Raw genomic sequence first — 18,872 nt, 5'->3', positions numbered from 1 at the left:
TTATAACCAATTTAATGGTTAATGGCTAATTTAACTTTTGAGACTGTTACCTTACAGTTTTAACCTTAAGGCATTTTGATTTGAAGTGCCTCTACATTATTAAGACTTCTGCTGTGCCTCCGAGTGGCAGCTCATGGTAACTAGGTGGTAAGAGCCCAGGCTAAATCAGCAGGGGAACGTTGGAGTATTTCACCACTGGAAATGTGAACCATCTAACCACTGCTCATTTTCTGGTGTTTAAGTTTCTTTATGTATCAATAAGACCAGATAATATAATATCATTTAACATATTTCTTTTAGTGATTTTCTTTCAGCAACCCAATTATTTCTTGTTGCTGCTTTCCTATTTCATTAAGTTGGGTTAAGATTTGACCCATGCAGGTCACCATCTTCTTTTCATGTGACCTCCTTTTTTTCTTTTAGGCGTCTCCATCTTGTAACTTCTGGCCTCACCAGTGACTCCAACGCAGCCGTCCTTCTCTCAGCATGGGACCGGTATGTATCATGGAATGATGTGGTGATCTTTTTCTGTGTGGTACGTTTTGTAGTGGGGATGGCAGTTGAGGGACCAGGCTGGTGATCTTCGGTGTCGGATGGATGAATAACTTCTGAGGGAGTTTGACTGGGGAGCAGTGGTGATGGATTTTGACTTGGGAAGAGTGGTTTGGACATAATGGTGCCGGGTGGTGCACTCCCCACCCCAGAGCCACCAAATATTTCATCCATTTGCTGTAAAAAAGGACACAGAATTTCAGTTAAAATCGAGACAGGCACAAATAGGTATTTTAACATTCCTTTCTGTGATAATTTCCCCCCTTCCAGAGTGTGCTGATGAAGCCTTATAGCTGTGGGTGGAAAAATACTGAGAAAGAATTATGGAAGACTGATAACCTTTCAGAAAGTCCCCCTATAACATTTAAGATGTACATACAGAGCAGGCACTCACCAGGTAAAATTCACAGCTTATTTTGCCCTCTCCTGTTGCTCGAGATCTGTCCAAAAAAAACAAACTTTGTATGAGTTAATTGATTACTCTGGTTAGGTTTAATGCCATCAAATGACTTTTTACAGTGGTCATGATAATCAGATATTCTAACCTGTGGGATTTTTGAACTAAAAATATTACATGTGTGTTTGTGTGTGTGTGTGTGTGTGTGTGTGTGTGTGTGTGTGTGTGTGTGTGTGTGTGTGTGTGTATATATATATACATTTTATGTGTGTGTATGTTTCTGGCAATTGTATTTAGTTCCTTCTTTATTTCTGCATTGCAATGCATTTTGTAATGGCTCATTTTGATCAGTGCTGAATAATCTTTATCATGATCAACCACACAAGATGAAACCTCTTAATGCACAACATGAGACTTATAGCCTACAAAATAATAATGTTTAATTATTTTAAATTACACAGAAAAAGAGTATTTTACGAGTGGTGTTTGTTCTCAAAACCCTAGTCAAATAAGAGCCAATCAGCTCTTTTGATTTAGTGAGAGGCCGGCGTTTCCTAGCATGCACTGGGTCCGCCCGGCTCTTGCAGTTGGTGAAAAGCAACTGTGCTGCCTGCGTCTCAGAACTGCGGCCGCCTTGGTCTCGTGAGATTATCGTTGCCCACGTGTGCATGACGTCAGAGCAAGTCGGGATCAAGTCAGACACAAATCTAACCGGCATGCATTGGGCGGCGATCGCCGGTGATCGAGTCTGCGCATAGGTGTGGTTTGGGCGTAACGTGCAATAAACTAATCAGGGCGTTATCTCACATTCCCTTTAAAAGAAGGCGCGCTTGTTCCATGGCAGATTGCTATTATAATGGCGGATTTGCTAGGCGCACGCTCTTAATACATCCATGGGCGCACACCAGGAGCAGTTCACAGCCGAGGAGTCCGACGTTTGCTGTTGAATTTCTTTTTGACAAAATGTAAATAAAGAAATGTCAGAAAAAATACTTTCCAATGTTTTGGGCTCACTCTCACTGAATCACGAGGTTATGAACTCATGGTGATATTTTTGCAATGTAGTCTAACATTAGACCGAGATTATCTCACTATATGCGATGCAGCTCTTCTGTCTCTCTTCTCCCTTGCTGCTGCTGGGGCATTTGGGTTAAGTGGCATCAGCACATGCAGTTCAACATCACATCTCCTTAAGTCCTCTAATATTTCCTCATTTATGTCATCAACAGATCCATGATTCATGGAAATGTGTAAAACAAGGTCATATTTGTCCTTTTATCTCCATTTATGTATGGTTTGCAAAAATGGGACGTGCTGGGTCCGTGAGAAGAGAGAAGCAAAGTCTATGCGCGGTGTCCACACTCTACATTATGGCCAAGCATGCGCCCTTAAAATACCATCTGAATAACGCGCCACTGACTTTAGACTAGGTTTTTCCTGGTCTGTGGCGGAATTGTTTTCTGAAACTGCAAAATAGCACTAGGGAACGTGCCTCCTCTTTTTGCTGCTCGGGTGCAAAATAGGAATGATACATGCGTCAGTGTACAAAGTCAATTGCACTGGGTGCAAGATAGGGCCCTTAGAAAGAAAAGCAGCAATTTGATCACATTCACTCCTCTGCATCAGCACATCCGGGCTACTGCACTTTGACTACTTCTTCTGTGTGCATGGCGTGTCTTTGTGGCGCTATAGATCTGTGATGCTGTGTTGCATATCTGTATTGTTGTGAACAATGTGACAAAAGCTTAAAACATCAGTATATAGCAGATATGTAGCTACATTTTAATTCAGCTACAGATAAATAATCCCTAACCCTAATAAAACAATGAAATCAGGCCTGAGGCCTCTCTTTGTGTGGAATTGTTGTGTAGATCTGGTATGCTGGCCTGAAGCTTTTTTATGTAATCACAAAAAGATTTTGCTGAGTTATAGTTTCTAGAGTAACAGAAACTCATGACAACTTTTTTTTATTAACTCAGATCTCCCAATGAGGAAAGTCTAATTCCAAGAGGGCTCATTAGCATCTCAGTGGTGTTTGTATTAGAGTGAGACAGTGAGACCAGAGAGGTTGAGGGGAAGACATATTGATGGTTAGAATGATGGATGGACAGGTGAAAAGGTGGTTATGAAGAAGGACTACTGGTGTATTTTTCTTAAATGTTATGAATAATTCAACTTACGTGCTGTAAACATCATCTTTCTGGTCTCTGGCTGTGGAGAAATATCACTGAAACAAATTGACATTTTGCCAGATGTCAACACATCACTTTGGAATTTTAAAAATAGCTACCATAAAATGATGATTTCCAGTATTCCATCTTATAGATGTCTAAGAATTATGATTCTGTTGGCTTAAGCTACATTTTTTAAAGGTCAAGGAATTCATTAAGGCTAATTAGGAAAAAGTACAGATGACTCATGCCATTGTTTTTGGCAGTAATCTTTGATTATTTTGTCTAGTGAATAGATGGAGACGTGAAATGTATATGCTGGTTTAAAGTAAAAGAATGCTTTCTATTATAAAATGGGTAGCTCAAATAAAGCATCTGATTGGTTCACAGTTGTGACATAATAATCACATACAACAGCTAGAATTCCTTTGCAAGTATCACTCCGCGTCTAAGAAAAAAACATTAGAAAAACAAACTGATAGCTGGTGCCACGGAGGGGAGCCGTTCATCTGCACACACACTGCCATGAAACAGAGCTGGTTTAAAATCGGCCAAGTATCCCTTTAAGTCTACGCTATGTTTAAAATACTTTCACCGTTTTACCTTGATGCTTCCCGTCGGGCCGAACAACGGCCCTTATTTGTGATATAATCACAACACACCACGACCTGTCATGTTCTATTGCTTAAATATATACTAGGAATGGTCTAAACAAATTGTACACTTAACCACATCCATGCCAGACATGATGTGGTTCGTCCGCTCATAAGATATTTTGAGCTATAGTCCATTCGTACCACAAACATAGTGCTTGGTGACATTTACCTACATATATGCACACACATTCACAGACACTGAGGTTTAGTTTCCTGAGGAAATCCTTGTTACCTCCTGTTGTAAAATGTAATGTTGTGTTGTTCAGTTTGCAGTTGTAACACATATTTTCATTATACCCTTTTATATTCAACAAGCATGGCTACCAGCAAGCACTTTATCTTTATGATATCTCTCTCTGTTGCTCAAACTCTGGGGACCATACATTGAAAAAGGAGGGTTAGTACAATGAATTCCACACTTGTTGTTACACAGTTCTAAACTTGCAGTTAGTTATTGATCATTAAGAGTACTGTAGGCTACATCATTAACAAAAAATATAATAACTAATGAATACTATTATTAATTTAACAGTTCCTAAAGATGAGGAAAAATTGACTGGGCGAGAATCAGGCTGAGCTCAGCATTTACTGCAAATACAATTTCTTTGACCTCCAGCAAAGCCCACACAGTAAAAAAATAAATAAAAAATTCCCCAAAAGTTGAAAAAAAGTTTTACTTCTCTCCCTCTCTTTTTTCGCTTTGAAGCTTAGTCTGACACTTGGCCATGGCCCGAAGTACATTTTGTGTCTTCTTTTCTCTGATTCACTCAGGAAAATCCTGACAGACAGGTATATCAGCACAATGGTAATACAACTCTCTCTCTCTCTCTCTCTCTCTCTCTCTCTCTCTATCTCTCTCTCTCTCTCGCTCTCTCGCTCCCTCAGTCACTCCCTTTCACACACACACACACACACACACACACACACACACACACACACACAATCACAGTCAGGAGAAACAGGAGGCCTATTACCAACTTATAATTTTTACTCTAAAGATCTATATCGTGCTCAGCAGTGATGGTATACCAGCATCTGTCAGCTAGAGGAGAGAGTGAACAGAAAACAGAAATGTTCAGAGCAAGCTGTTGAGTTCTTTCAGGAGCAGACACAGGCAAACAGCTACATCTTTGTTTGTTGACACCATGGAGAGGTTACGGAAGCATCACAGCCATATAAGCAATGTGTAAGAACTGAGCAGGGAGCTGAGGCTGTTAGCAATGGTGCCAATACGCCTCAGCAGCAGCAAACTCAATTCAGTATCTTCTAGCTCACTGGTAGAGTTCACCTCACACATAGTATATATTTTGCATGATTAATATTTTGTTTTGTGTTTCAGTGCCCATTTGAGCTACTATTCTGGGCCACATGGGCTGAGGAAACCCATCTCTACAACATAGCAGTTTGTTTGTTTTATTATCTTCGCCAGGCGTAAGCTCAAGGACCTCTCATGGTTACGGTGATTCACAATTTTCCACAAAATGACTGGCAATCAGCTAGGCCCACATTTTGGCCTTTGTTGTGCCTAAAAACTGACATCCATAGAAAGAAATCTGTTATGTTATGATCCACTAAAGTTAGGCACGATACAAGATGAATAAATCCCTGTTTTTATTGTCTTGTGACAACTCTTCTGTGTTTGTGAAGAAAGAGGGAGACACACCTGGTGGAGATCTGCACTCTTCTGAGTGCACCTTTCTAGTTCTATAGACATGTATTTCTGTGTCAAAAAGCAGTGCATTCTCTGGTATTCTCGCTGATTTTGTGTGCCACTTTGTATTTACCCTTTCTTTGAATCTTTAATAATCATTTAGCCAAAACAAAATTAAAACATGCACAACTTTGAATCACTGTTAACCTTTTCTAAATTGCCTAGTAGAGAATGGCATAGGTCAGCACACAAAACAGAATAAACAGATTGCACTATGAGCATTCTACTGTCACTGTTTTCTCACCTGTACAAACTCAGTCAGACTTGTTTCTGTTTGAATGAAGTAATCTTGGCATAGCTATTTGGTCAAATAATTCATAGTTATTCAACTATTTTTCTGCCTATTCTTGTTATTGTTTGCCAGTGTTGTGATGCTGCACTCTAATAGTCACTAAAATATCCCTTCTCTCCCTTCCTTTATTGCCTTCTCATTATCTGTCCACCCATATATGTGTTTACCCTCCCGCACCTTCCCATTTCTTTCCTGTCTTTCTTCCATCCTTCTCTATTCTTCCATCCATCTTAAATAGCCAGTGGCAGCAGGATTTTCCTAGCGTCTCGCTAATTAAGAGGCATGCTGTCTTATCTATTATTCATAGCTCTACCTGCAGTGGCTATGCCAATGGCAGCTTAAAGGTGACCTCAAACCTCTCCTCTATAGGGCTGCATGGATGGGAAACAACCTTGAATTTGAATGATCTGAGCACCCAGTATATGTGCAGTTTGTGATCTGTGGGTGAAAATCAAACCAATAAATGTTATTACAAAGGAATTAAATTCAGGAATTCAGTCACCCAGTTTGCCACTTGTTTCACTTGCCATAATAGAAGAAAAAAATCCTCCTCAGATACTCTTGATTTACATTTGCAATATGTGATCAGTGCAAACACTTCTTTACCTTTATAGTTGTGGTACTCTCCCTCAATATTGCTCTCCTACTGTACTTCATTTGTTGATTTTCTACATTTTTACGCACCCACACAAATCCCTGCTGGGACTTGAGGCATATGTAGAAGGATAAATACTGACAGTGGAAGAGAGCTTTTACCAGCTTGACCAGTACAGAAGAATTGTGCCACTTACCCAAAAGGCAACATGATCTCTTCTTTTATTACAGTTTCTGATTCATTGTCAAATGCTGCAAAAGGTTGAGCTGACCTGAGTCTTTCTCTTGTTTTCTTCTGTGTATATTTTGTCCTTCTGCTTGTCTTTCCTTTTTCTTTTAACCTTCATTTCTCTCCTGTATTCTTTCACCATCCTCATTCTGTACATCCTTACCTGTGCTCCATTTACTTAGCTGGCCTATTTTTCCTCCACATAAGACTCTCTCTTTCACTCTCATTTCTATGGCTTCATAATATATATAAACTTAGCACAAAAAGTAAGGAAATTTGTGTTTGGTAGATTATTTCTCTGTGGTAACAATGCTTTTTGGAAATAAATCTTATACTGTTGGAAAGCCTGTTTAGTTCCCTTTCAAATGATGCAGCATTTGTAAGGAACATGCATTTGTGGGATGAGCAGCAGCACTGAATATGTGGGTTGCGCCCATGAAAAATTTGCCAAATCTTCTCTGCCAATGCCATTGACTCGTTTGGTGTTTGGTGGATTGGATGTTTGAAGTAGTGTCTGGAAGAACCATACACAGCCACAACAGCCTGGCACCTTCTCCTTATGCTGGTCACCAGCCTGGTCACACACTGCTGTGGGATGGCATCCCATTCTTCAACCAGCATTTGTTGCAAGTCAGCCAACGTGGTTGTGTTGGTCACTCTGGCACGAACAGCACGCCCAAGCTGATCCAACCAGTGTTCAATGAGGTTGAGGTCAGGACTGCTGGCAGGCCATTCCATCCTCTCCACTCCCACATTAAGGAGGTAGTCTCTGATAAACCCCGCCCTGTGGGGGCGAGCGTTGTCATCTTGGAGGATAGAGTTCGGTCCCAGACTGTGGAGATATGGGATTGCAACTGGTTGCAGAATCTCATCTCTATATCTCTCTGCATTGAGATTGCCTCCAATGATGACAAGCCTCGTTTTTCCAGTGAGGGAGATGCCGCCCCACACCATCACACTGCTTCCACCAAAAGGTGTTACTCTATCGGTGCAGCAATCAGCATAGCGTTCTCCACGTCTTCCCCACACTTTGACCCTGCGATCCAACTGCCGTAGGCAGAATCTGGACTCATCACTGAACATAACGTTCCTCCACATGTTCAGGTTCCAGTGCACGTGTTGCCGACACCAGCGCAAACGGGCCTGATGGTGAAGGGCAATGGCAGAGAAGATTGGGCAAATTGTTCATGGGCGCAACCAACATACTCAGCGCTGCTGCTCATCCCACAAATGCATGTTCCTTACGAATGGGGCACCATTTGAAAGGGAACTAAACAGGCTTTCCAACGGTATAAGATTTATTGCCAAAAAGCATTGTTACCACAGAGAAATAATCCATCAAACACAAATTTCCTTACTTTTTGTGCTAAGTTTATCTGATCTATCCTAGACAAGTAGCTATCCACAGTGTAGACAGAAGGGTGATAGAAGGAAGAAGATGCGGAAGTGTTGGTGATACAATGGGGAAAGGGAAGAGAGGAAGGAGTTGGGCAAAGCTGCAGACCCATGAATAAAATAAGTGCATGTTTTCCTCACAAATGATGTAGTTGGGCAAGTTTAAAATATGTGACCTCATGTTATATAATTGTGTACAGCACAGAAAGGAGAAGAGAAGTGTTTTTTCTTCCTCCATTTGATTGTAAATGGTTAAAGGTGCAATATGTAATACTGACAGCTAGTGTTTAAAATAGTTACTGCAGTACAAATTCAAAATACTGGAGAGAGTCGTCTCCCCCGCCCCCTCCTCCCCAGACTCGAAGTTCACGGAGGTTGCCAGGCTGATACCGCAGCATCCACAACAATGTTGCTAGACGCTTGTCTCACATAGCCAGACATTACTCCACAGCACAGCGGAGTAGCTAACGTTAGATGACAGTGATAAAAGCCCGTGCTCAAGTGGAGCTCTGTACCCAACTGACAGACACACTTTTTCGGCTTAGAATTTGGGTTCTACTAGAATTTGTTTTTCTCATACTGTCTGTCTAAATATACCTGTAATAGCCATGTCATGTTTTCTTATCTAATCAGCCTATACAAAACGGACTAGGTTGGCTTATTTCACAGGTTGTGGGTTGGTAGACACTCCCTAATGTCTGTGCCAAAGCACTGACTAAGTGAGTTCTTCATGATACAGTATGTCCCCTTTAAGCAAAATGTCTGAATTGTAAATTTGTTGATTCTAATTGTTACTTGTTACTCTTACTTGGTGTCTTCTAATCACATAGAAACCTAGACATATGGAATATGGAAAACTGACCCTGTCCGTTGCTGGTCACAAGATATTATTTTGAAAGTTGGAGTTCAGATAATGGCAACTTACCAATCACTGTTTAGCGTTAGACAGTGGGTAAAGATAAACCCCATACATTTAAATGGCATTTTCACCATAAACATTCCAAGCAACATATTCCAAGTGAGGAAGAAAAAGGACATTCATAGTCAGCAGGAATTTCAACTAGGAACACACCAGAATCCAGGCTTGGAAAACCAGATGTTGCACCTCCATTGTTGGAATTCTGTGGATCTCTACGGACACGTAATATTAAACAGTTTGTTGGCTTTGCAAAATTGACAAAGCTCGTTTTGTGTAACTTCAGATGCTTTGCACAATACATCACATGTATACCGATATATTGATGTAGTAAAAGTGACTTCTAAATCAAGTTTCCTGTTGATTTAAAGCTCTTCTACATCTTACATTATCAACACAAATATATTGGCGTCATCACTCACAGTATACCCACAAGTTTGTACTGTGTTAAAGTGCTCATATTATGCTTTTTGGCTTTTTCCCTTTCCTTTATTGTGTTATATATCTTTTTGTTCACGTTATAGGTTTACAAAGTGAAAAAGCCCAAAGTCCACCCCAAAGGGACTTACCAGTTTCCAGAGAAAACACTGTTCACAAACTGCTCCAAACAGCTCTATTGTAGTCCAGCCTTTACTTCCATGACAAACATGGGTCACTTTGTAACACACGTTATAATGCTCGCCTAGCTGCTAGCATGGCACGCCCTCATACTCTGCTTCTGACTGGCTAGTAGTCCTTACCTAGGTACTGCGCATGTGCGACTCCCAATAAAGATGAAATAGAAGTGAGATGCCTCACTCTGTATCTAAAACAGAGAGCTCAACACACAGGGTGAAAAGAGGAGCTGCAGCAATGTGCAGCACAACAAAAATATGGTGTTTCTTGAAAATGAAACCACATAAACCTATTCTGGTACAACCTCTAAATACAATTATGAAACTAAAAATGAGCATAATATGAGCACTTTAAATAACCAGATGATACTAATACTGATAATGATGTGGACCTAAAACAACTCACACAGCACAAACACACACACACACACACACACACACACACACACACACACACACACACACACACACACTCTATAATAAACAAAATTCACAACAGAGACACAACTATGTTGCTGTGGAATTGGATTTGTAGATTGTCTCAAGTGCTATTTTTCCCACCACAGTGATATATAGCTTGCTCTGTAAAGTATTTCTAACTACAGTGTTTATATTAGACAACAGTATGATTAACATCACATGTCAGAGACCTAATTTGTACTGTGTAGTTGCGCAGTAAGTAACCCACTTAGTGGGAGAGTCATAGTTGACTGTAATGACTCATTAGTGGCCTCCTTAAGCTAAGGAGAGTATCTGTGTGTGTGTGTGTGTGTGTGTGTGTGTGTGTGTGTGTGTGTGTGTGTGTGTGTGTGTGTGTGTGTTTTATTATAATAATTATGTAGCTCTGAGGCAATTCAAGTCTACGATCATTAAACTTTCATCACAGCAACACCCAGATTTTGGCTTTCACTGTCTTTTTCTCCTTGATCATGTTTGACACAAGCTCAGTAACAAAGACACAAACTCACACAAAAAAACAGATACAAACAAACATGTATACAGTCTCTGACAAATGTGTCAGTTAATCAATTTAAAAAAGTTTTTCTTTAAAGATGATTTTATATAGTTATTATCCTAAAGAAAATACACACACTGGTATGATCTGGATCCATGAGCACACTTTAATGCATCCGTAAGAAATACACACTACAGAATACATACTGTTTAAGTGCAAAATAATACATAAATACAATACATAAAGTCTCAAACTATTCAGCGTCTACATTCTTAGTTTGTGGTTGTGATAGTGATGTAAAAGCACAGAGTTTCTGAGGTTAATGACGTATCTTTTTTGGGAAGATCATTTTCTAATCTAGCGTCTCTGCAGCTGTTTGAGCCAGACGCTGTGAAATCCAGTCATCTATCCGACCAAATCCATCCAGTCACATCTCCAAATCTAATCTGCCTAATAACTGTGCCATGAAGCAGCGAATGAGCTACTACCAAATGGCTCATACCAGTCTATCACCTAATGGATACAGAGGACTGAAATATTCCCCACAGTATCCCAGGATACCCTGTCCAGCTGATGCAGCAGCTGTTGCCAGGATGCAACGGATGCATGTTACCTGCAGAAACACAGGATGGATGTCATTTGTGCCATCTGGCTTATACAAATCAGTGGCACAACTCAATGATTGAAGCCCTGTCTCTGTGTAAACACTTGGCACACAAAGTGTCTAATACACTCATCATAGGCTATGTACTTCCGTAATGATTTTCACTTTTTCTTTGGAAAGTTGGGTTAAGGTTAAGAGCACTCCGCAGTCTAATTCATTTGATCCGATCCTGTGCGACTCAATGATTATATCCTGTTTCACATGTATGGTATTTGTTCCTGCATGGCCTCACAAGACAAATGACAGCAGGATAGCAATGTGTCGTTAAACCCTTAGTTCATTAATTAATTGTACACACTGTCCATTGCTGACTACGTTTTATAGTTCATTTTATAGTTCATTTTGTTAATTTCTATAACCATTACAGCAAAGACTATAAGAGTGTAATAATTTAACTGCAAGTGTGAATTGTCTTGTGTTTTGCCATTTTTGTGTTTGAAAAATCTGACCTCCTACCACTGTAATGTAACACAATACAGCAAAAATGCATAATTCATTTTGATGGCATTTTAAATCTGTCTCACACCTCCCTATCCAGGCTTTGGAGCGAGAGGGATGAAATACACGGGCATAACTCTGTTATTTATTAGTTGTGAAAGAGGAAATAGACAGCAGCAATAAAAAGATGATACGATCACAAAAGAGTTTTATATTCTTGTAATCACTTTGAAGTGTTTGAGTGACACAGTGGCGAAGTCAAGGAAGACCAAGTTAATGCTTTTGAAATGAACATACTTAAATATTAATGAGGTTCTGGGAAAAAGAAGGTCATTTTTTCAGACTAAGATGGAATAATAAGAGGGCTGATTGTAACATGGAGTAGTTGAGAAAGTTGTATCAGCATCTCAAACAATAGCACTGCAGCTGCAGTCATGTGCTGGATCTGAGTTCCACAGTGAAGGGGAACTCAGTCGAGTATCATAGTCCGTGGCTCTGAAGGCAGCTTTTGAAAGTCAAAGAGAATAATCCTAGTGATGTCCTTTTCTGAGACTTTTTGTTGAAAGTCTGGGTTATGAACTTGGGGCATAAGAAGGTATTGATTGGCATTATGGGAATTGTAGGACCAAGTGTTTTTGGAGCTTGACCTATTTTAAAGGGACTCAAAGTCAGGATTTCTCAGCCTCTGTTGCATCAATGTTGACCATACTTATTTTAATCTCTCTTTTGCAAATCCCTCAACCTAATGAAAATGCAATGCCACATCACTGAAGAACATCTTGTTTGAAGAGAGCTTGCAAAAAGCTTTGCCATACTCTACACATGGCGATAAAGTCAACATTGACCAGCAACATTGTACACTGGGAATCGTTCAAAATCTTTCGATACCGATACCAGTACAGTGACTTTGATACTGGTTCCTGATTGATTGATACCAATTTTACGGCACAAATCCTGTATTTACTTTTCAGCTCCTACTACTGTACGTGAGCCCAGTCTCTGTGCGTAACTTCTTAGAGTTGTTCCTGCATGCCTCTACGATGTATAACATTAGACAGCCAATCACCAGCATTATTAGATCTTAGTAGAAACAAATTAAATTTGGTACCCAGCCCTAACGGAACATCCAAATGGTACAGAAATCAAGATGAAAAATATTTTTAAATAATCTTGTCTTTTTAACAGATTTCACTCTCATGATTTCTAAATCCATTCTCTAATACATGCACAGACACACCATCAATTATTTATTCTTAATAGCTTGCTCCTAAAGAGCAGCTTAATTGGCGTAATGTGTCATGCTCATAGCTTTGTGTTACCGTCCACTGGTAAGGACATATATGAGGCAGAGAAATAGACAAGGGAAGGAGAGGAAGCTGCCTGTGTCTCTTCTCTCCTGGAATTTATCTCTCTCTATAGTCCTCTCTCTCTGCTGCTCTCTTTCAGCCTGTATAATTTGTCCTCGATGTGTTTGGAATTACATGTCACATCAAATAACGCTATCTGGCTTCTGCAGCCATGGTGTGTGTGTGTGTGTGTGTGTGTGTGTGTGTGTGTGTGTGTGTGTGTGTGTGTGTGTGTGTGTGTGTGTGTGTGTGTGTGTGTGCGTGCGTGTGCATGTGCATGAGGTGGTACCACTACCACCCTCAGAACCAGATTCCCATTAAATGAATCTCTGGGTTGACTTTAGTGTTCAGAATGAGTAGCAGGGGGTTGTAATATATCTGATAGACATACAGTATATCATAATCACTGACCTTTCTTTCATGTGTGTGGCCTTCACCCCTCCTGCTTCTGCAACCATTTAGAGGACACAATGTCAAATAAAACCACTTTGTTTATATTTGGTGGTGTAGTATGTTGTTTGTGAAGTGCAGTAGAGGAGTTATCAGGAGCCATTACTGCAGAGTGAGGGAGATGTTGCTGATTTAAATTCATAGCACACATAGGTTTGGGGAGCTGGTCAGCCATAAATTGGTGCATTAAGTATTATCAATACACATGTTGTATAAATGCTTTATTTCTGTATTGTGTTGAACTTCTTAGGGAAGAGGTCACTCAATTATATATATGATATGATCATGGGATTGCAATATTCTCAGTTGTGGCTTCACTTTGAATTCAGCAGCAGTAATTGTTTTGGCATCTTTGAGAGAGTGAATGACCACCACCATCAACAACAGCAGCAACACAAATATTTATTTTACAAACATTTTGAACATATATGTTTTATAAATTCCAACTGGGAATTTTATTTGAACTGTTGGTCCACATACACATCACGCACGTCACACAAACTCTTCATGATTAACAGTATGCTATAGAGGAGTTTGAAATGGAAACCAGGTAACAGCTCAGAACCTCTGCTGTCCACACACTGACATAGAAACACACTGACAAAAAGGAAAAAAATATATTTTAATATTTTAGACCCTTTTTAGGGGGGCTCAAGCCCCTCTCAGCCCCCCTAAAAAATTATAATAGTAAAAACTAATTCATTTTTAATATTTTTTTAAAATCAATTTTAGTGCTTTAAGTTAGAGTTTGCGAACTTGTCTGTTAGTGACAGAGGGCAAACTATTACAAGTTCAAAGAAACCTGTGTCGCTATCGCCAATGCTATGCACCTGTAACACAGTCAAGGACATTTTTATTTATTTATTGTTTACACCTCATTATCATTTTGTTTGATTCTGGTAGTCCATAAAGGAACTATCGTAGATTTTTTATATGTTAAATATTTTGCATTTATCCTCTGTTATAATAATAAATACATATATTAATTGTTATCTAGTGAAATTAGTGATTTAGCAGGGGGGGGTTAACACTTTTGCAATCCACTGTATCCGTGTCACATTCTCATTAGGGGCTCTGCGCCTCTAAAGGTCGGAATCTAGAATCACCCCTGCCCACTTATTTCATCCTACTATATCTCTCTTTTCTTGTAATTTGTCTATGTTTGTGATTTAATAAAGAAGGTAAAGATTCTACGAATGGTAACACCATCTGGTTCAAATATACTGTAAACTGTGTCTATACAGTTGGGATATTGGCACCATGTCTTCCATGAGCAACACTGATCAGCGCCTGTTATTCTGCTACAGTGAGAGTTGTTTTGCATACAATAGGATAACTTTGTAAAAATTGTTGCTTAACTCAATGCTAAAAGCTGCACCTGTTTATGTAACCAGCTCGTGGGTTAGTGGCTTTGTGCCTTTTAACACTCGTCCCTTACCATATTTAAAGTTGAACCTCTGACCAAAACAAGTCCTCAATCAGGGTTGTAATGCTAGAAGTGTTGTAAAAGAAGTCGACAGCTAACCTCAGTAACACAGCTTTTCAGTTAGCTGCTTCACAATAAAAGCTCTCCACTGTTGAAAGCTTTTGTGACCCTGCAACACCAGAAAATATTCTGTTTGCATTAGCAGAGGCTTAACACAACATGTATGGTACAGCTTCTAAAGTAGAAAAACGTGTGACTACTGTCTGTTGTATGAAAGTAAGAATAGGAATGCATAAGTAAACTGAAATCCAAACCTCAGAGGCATTTTAAGATGTTGCTTTCTGTTTAGTCACCTGCATGAGTGCACATGTTGAGCAAATCAGTGTAGGACAACTACACTGCTCAGTTGAGTGTAGCGTCTGTCACAGTTGTGTTCATGAGCAGGACCATAATATCACAGGTCAGCTCTGCTATCTGCACAGTGGCAACGCCTATGATCACCCAGCATGGTGCGACTAAAGTGTGTAATATTGAGCCTATGGAAAAGGGGCAATATCATGTTATCATCCGCTGTGCTACTTGAAGCGTGCATGCATCCGTGCATGCATCCGTGTGTGTGTGTGTGTGTGTGTGTGTGTGTGTGTGTGTGTGTGTGTGTGTGTGTGTGTGTGTGTGTGTGTGTGTGTGTGTGTGTGTGTGTGTGTGTGTGTGTGTGTGTGTGTGTGTTAATGCCAGTCACAGTGGGGTTAAAAAAATGTTTTGGCCGCAGGGTGAACAGGTAGCATGTGTTCAGGGGGTGCTATTTGCATGGCTGTCAGTGTAAATGTGCATGTTAAAGGTTGGGCTAAAGAAGCAGTGCTTTAGAAAGGTCATGGGGAATGTTTAAGGTAAGAGACATTCAAAACTGAGTCCTAACATAGAGAGTTTGCAAGGCAATGACAAACAGCCTGAAGAGTTGAAGCAGCTTTGGGTAGTGAGCTATGAAAAGGCAGAACTGGGGGCTGACTGAGCTGTTTTGTTGTCTCTCAGTGGGAGGGACAGCTTTTTCACTTGGCTCAAGCCAACTGAGCCACTTTGATGAACTAGGGGGCCTTTAGCTGTGGGTAATGATTTGGATCCATCTGTGGATAAAAAAGAAGTTTATTTCCTGAAGCACATGCCCGGCAGCATTGTGAAAACCAAAGCACTGGCATGACACGACGGTATCAAAGGTTTTTCTGAGCTGGCTGTCACATTGCTAGAGCAAAACAGCTGTTAAGAAACAACCACTACTGTATGCATGCGTCCGTCCGTCCATCCGTGTGTGTGTGTGTGTGTGTGTGTGTGTGTGTGTGTGTGTGTGTGTGTGTGTGTGTGTGTGTGTGTGTGTGTGTGTGTGTGTGTGTGTGTGTGTGTGTGTGTGTGTGTGTGTGTGTGTGTGTGTGTGTGTGTGTGTGTCTGAGTGAGTGAGTGAGTGATAAAAACAAATGTGTGGGAAGCAAAACCCACCTTTATTTTCAACAGATTTAGTCCCACACTCTACAGCACATCACAGTACACGTCTGTTTGACAAACAGCATCCATCCGTAGCACACGCAACATGAAACCGTGATGTATTAGTGATACTGGTGCTAACACACACACGTTGATCATACTCCAATTTGATTGCAATTACGCCAACACTATGCCTTTGGGGGAAAAACAGCATTAGAAGCTACATTAGAGGGTTGCTGTGTAGGTGGGTGGAGAGGGGAATAATTTTCAGAGTACAACCCTCTATTCAGTATTTAACTTCAAACATTTGCTTGTGGGGCTAATTGAGGATGACAGATGAAGAGAAGCTAGCCTGCTTGCAGAGTGTAATTGGAGGCTAATTCTCTCCGATTTGTCTCATCTCAATTGGACAGATCAGCGGTCTGGGGAGGGGAGATAATCAGGTGAACAAATCACTGCAGTCTGTCTCTACATTTCTGTTGAACTGCTGGACCTGATAAGCCGAGCTGATTACAGATGAGAGCAGCACAATATCACTGCATGCTGCGTCATTGTCACAGTGTGTGTGTGTGTGTGTGTGTGTGTGTGTGTGTGTGTGTGTGTGTGTGTGTGTGTGTGTGTGTGTGTGTGTGTATGTGTGTGTGTGTGTGTTTTAGATCAAAAGCCATCTCAGTCAGGCAAACAAAATGATTATGCTCTGTGCACTCTACACTGTGGAAGGGATCTTCTGCATGCCTGTGCATAATCCTGGTGTTTTAACCTGATAACATTAACGCCACTTGGCGTCCATTTTGTCTCATGGTGTGGTTTGTTGACGCATTACAAATAACAATTTTGGAGGGATGAATATTTCATGAAGAGCTACAATCCTAAAGGCTCCATAAATATTTCATTAACAGAGAGGGACTAGACAGTTAAGAGATTCCAAAGCAGCCGCACTAATCTTGTCATCTCGCTGACATTCTTTTACTTTCATTGTCAATAAGCCAGTGATGCATATATAGAAATAGACAAGTTGCATGCACACATTTAATTAGGCAAGCCAACACACATTTTGTCTGTCTCTCTCTGTCTTTATTTTTGTATAAATTCAGTTTTGTTCTGCTGTGTTTTTTCTTATTTGTTCTGCTGTGTTTTTTCAACGTATTTTAATGTACTGTATATGCTTTCGGATCCCTTGGCCTAGAAGAGCGAGCAGCGATTATTCAATAATTGGAAGAAATGAGAATATTAGGGCTCAATGAATATAGTATATTTCAGGTTTATTCCAATTCTGAGTGTAATTGAAAAGTTAGAGTTATGGAGGGAAAAAGGGCATTTTGAATGTTTCTCAACTGATCAGAAATATATATCAAAGTATAGGTGCAGGTGTAGTACAAGCAAGCTGGGAACATACCTGAACATGATTGAAACTTACAAAGAGTAGACACCCCATGACGCGTCTGATGACGTGCCGTGAAAACCCGAAGAAATCGAAGACAAGCTGATATTGAGCAACTGAACAACAGGTCAAATGGACTACCATCAGATTTTGTTGCTAGGCAAGTTGGGTTAGTATAATAAACTAAAACGAAAACGAAAATAAGCAGTGAAAAATATTTTTAGTAAACTGAAATTAAATAAACCTAAAACATTTAAGAAACACTAATACTAAACTGAAAATAAATTGCCAGAGTAAAGAAACAGTTTTTTTAGCGATAATATTATAAAAGGAGACAGCATGACAGCATTCCATCAATTCTCGTGACATTAAATCACGGAAATTAAACAGAATTCACCTTCCAGGAGATGGCGCTGTGCTGCAATGCTTCACATCGGACACTAAAGTAGCACAAAGATTAAACACTAAACATTAAGTTTAAGTGCATTCCTACACTGTTCTCCAACCATGTATTTTGTATGTATATTCTTCTGAGACATTATACCTGGCCCTATTAAAAAACTAAAACTACTGTAAAACTAAAACCAAAAGTGTATACTCCACCACATAGAGGCTTATATTAATGACAATTCCATTATATCATCATTATCATTATAAAATATCACAAATAACATTTTCAAATGATGAGTTCCTCTAAATAGCAAAATAAAGGACATCGTTCGGTGAGGAGAAAGTGACTGTAACTTGTAAAAGGTCATTACAAAGTAAAGTCTTTTGAGCTCCTTTATAAGACTAAAGCAATGTGTCATTATTCACCTTTACAGTTTCTGCTGAAGTAAGGAAAGTGGCAAATGAACAGAGCTGGAGAGGAGACATAACTAAGGGAAGAGGATAATTTGTGTCATTATGGATAGACCCTTCTGCCCTTTCCCATAATGCCTCTCTATAGTTGAAATATGGCAGATTGTAAACAGAGTCTCTCCCTTAACAGTGTTCAGTGAAAGTAAAGAAGATGTTTGATATAAAGAGAATTAAGTTAACGTTTTTTATACCCACTGTACACTATCTGCCCAGCACCAAACAACAAACAAAGTTACCACTAGCGGGTGAACATTTAAAAGCTAAATATTTCAAAAAAGGCCAGATATTTCTCTCAGGAGTGGGTGGAAACCAAAACAGAGCTTAAAGGAGAGTGATTATTGGACTGGAGAA

General features: G+C 39.9%; 1 long non-coding RNA gene across 1 annotated transcript in view; it reads left to right on the top strand.

The window, feature by feature from the left end:
• Positions 1–18,872, top strand: part of LOC144524416 (uncharacterized) — a 155,758-nt gene that overhangs the window by 117,234 nt on the left and 19,652 nt on the right. Inside the window, exon 4 of the long non-coding RNA XR_013502603.1 lies at positions 424–495. This is a non-coding gene — a long non-coding RNA (uncharacterized LOC144524416). The remainder of the gene's footprint in view (positions 1–423; positions 496–18,872) is intronic.

This window comes from Sander vitreus, chromosome 10 (genome assembly GCF_031162955.1).
Source record: "Sander vitreus isolate 19-12246 chromosome 10, sanVit1, whole genome shotgun sequence".
Lineage (NCBI taxonomy): Eukaryota > Metazoa > Chordata > Actinopteri > Perciformes > Percidae > Sander > Sander vitreus.
Note: the sequence above shows the minus strand (reverse complement) of the source record. Positions and strands in the feature narration are given on the sequence as shown.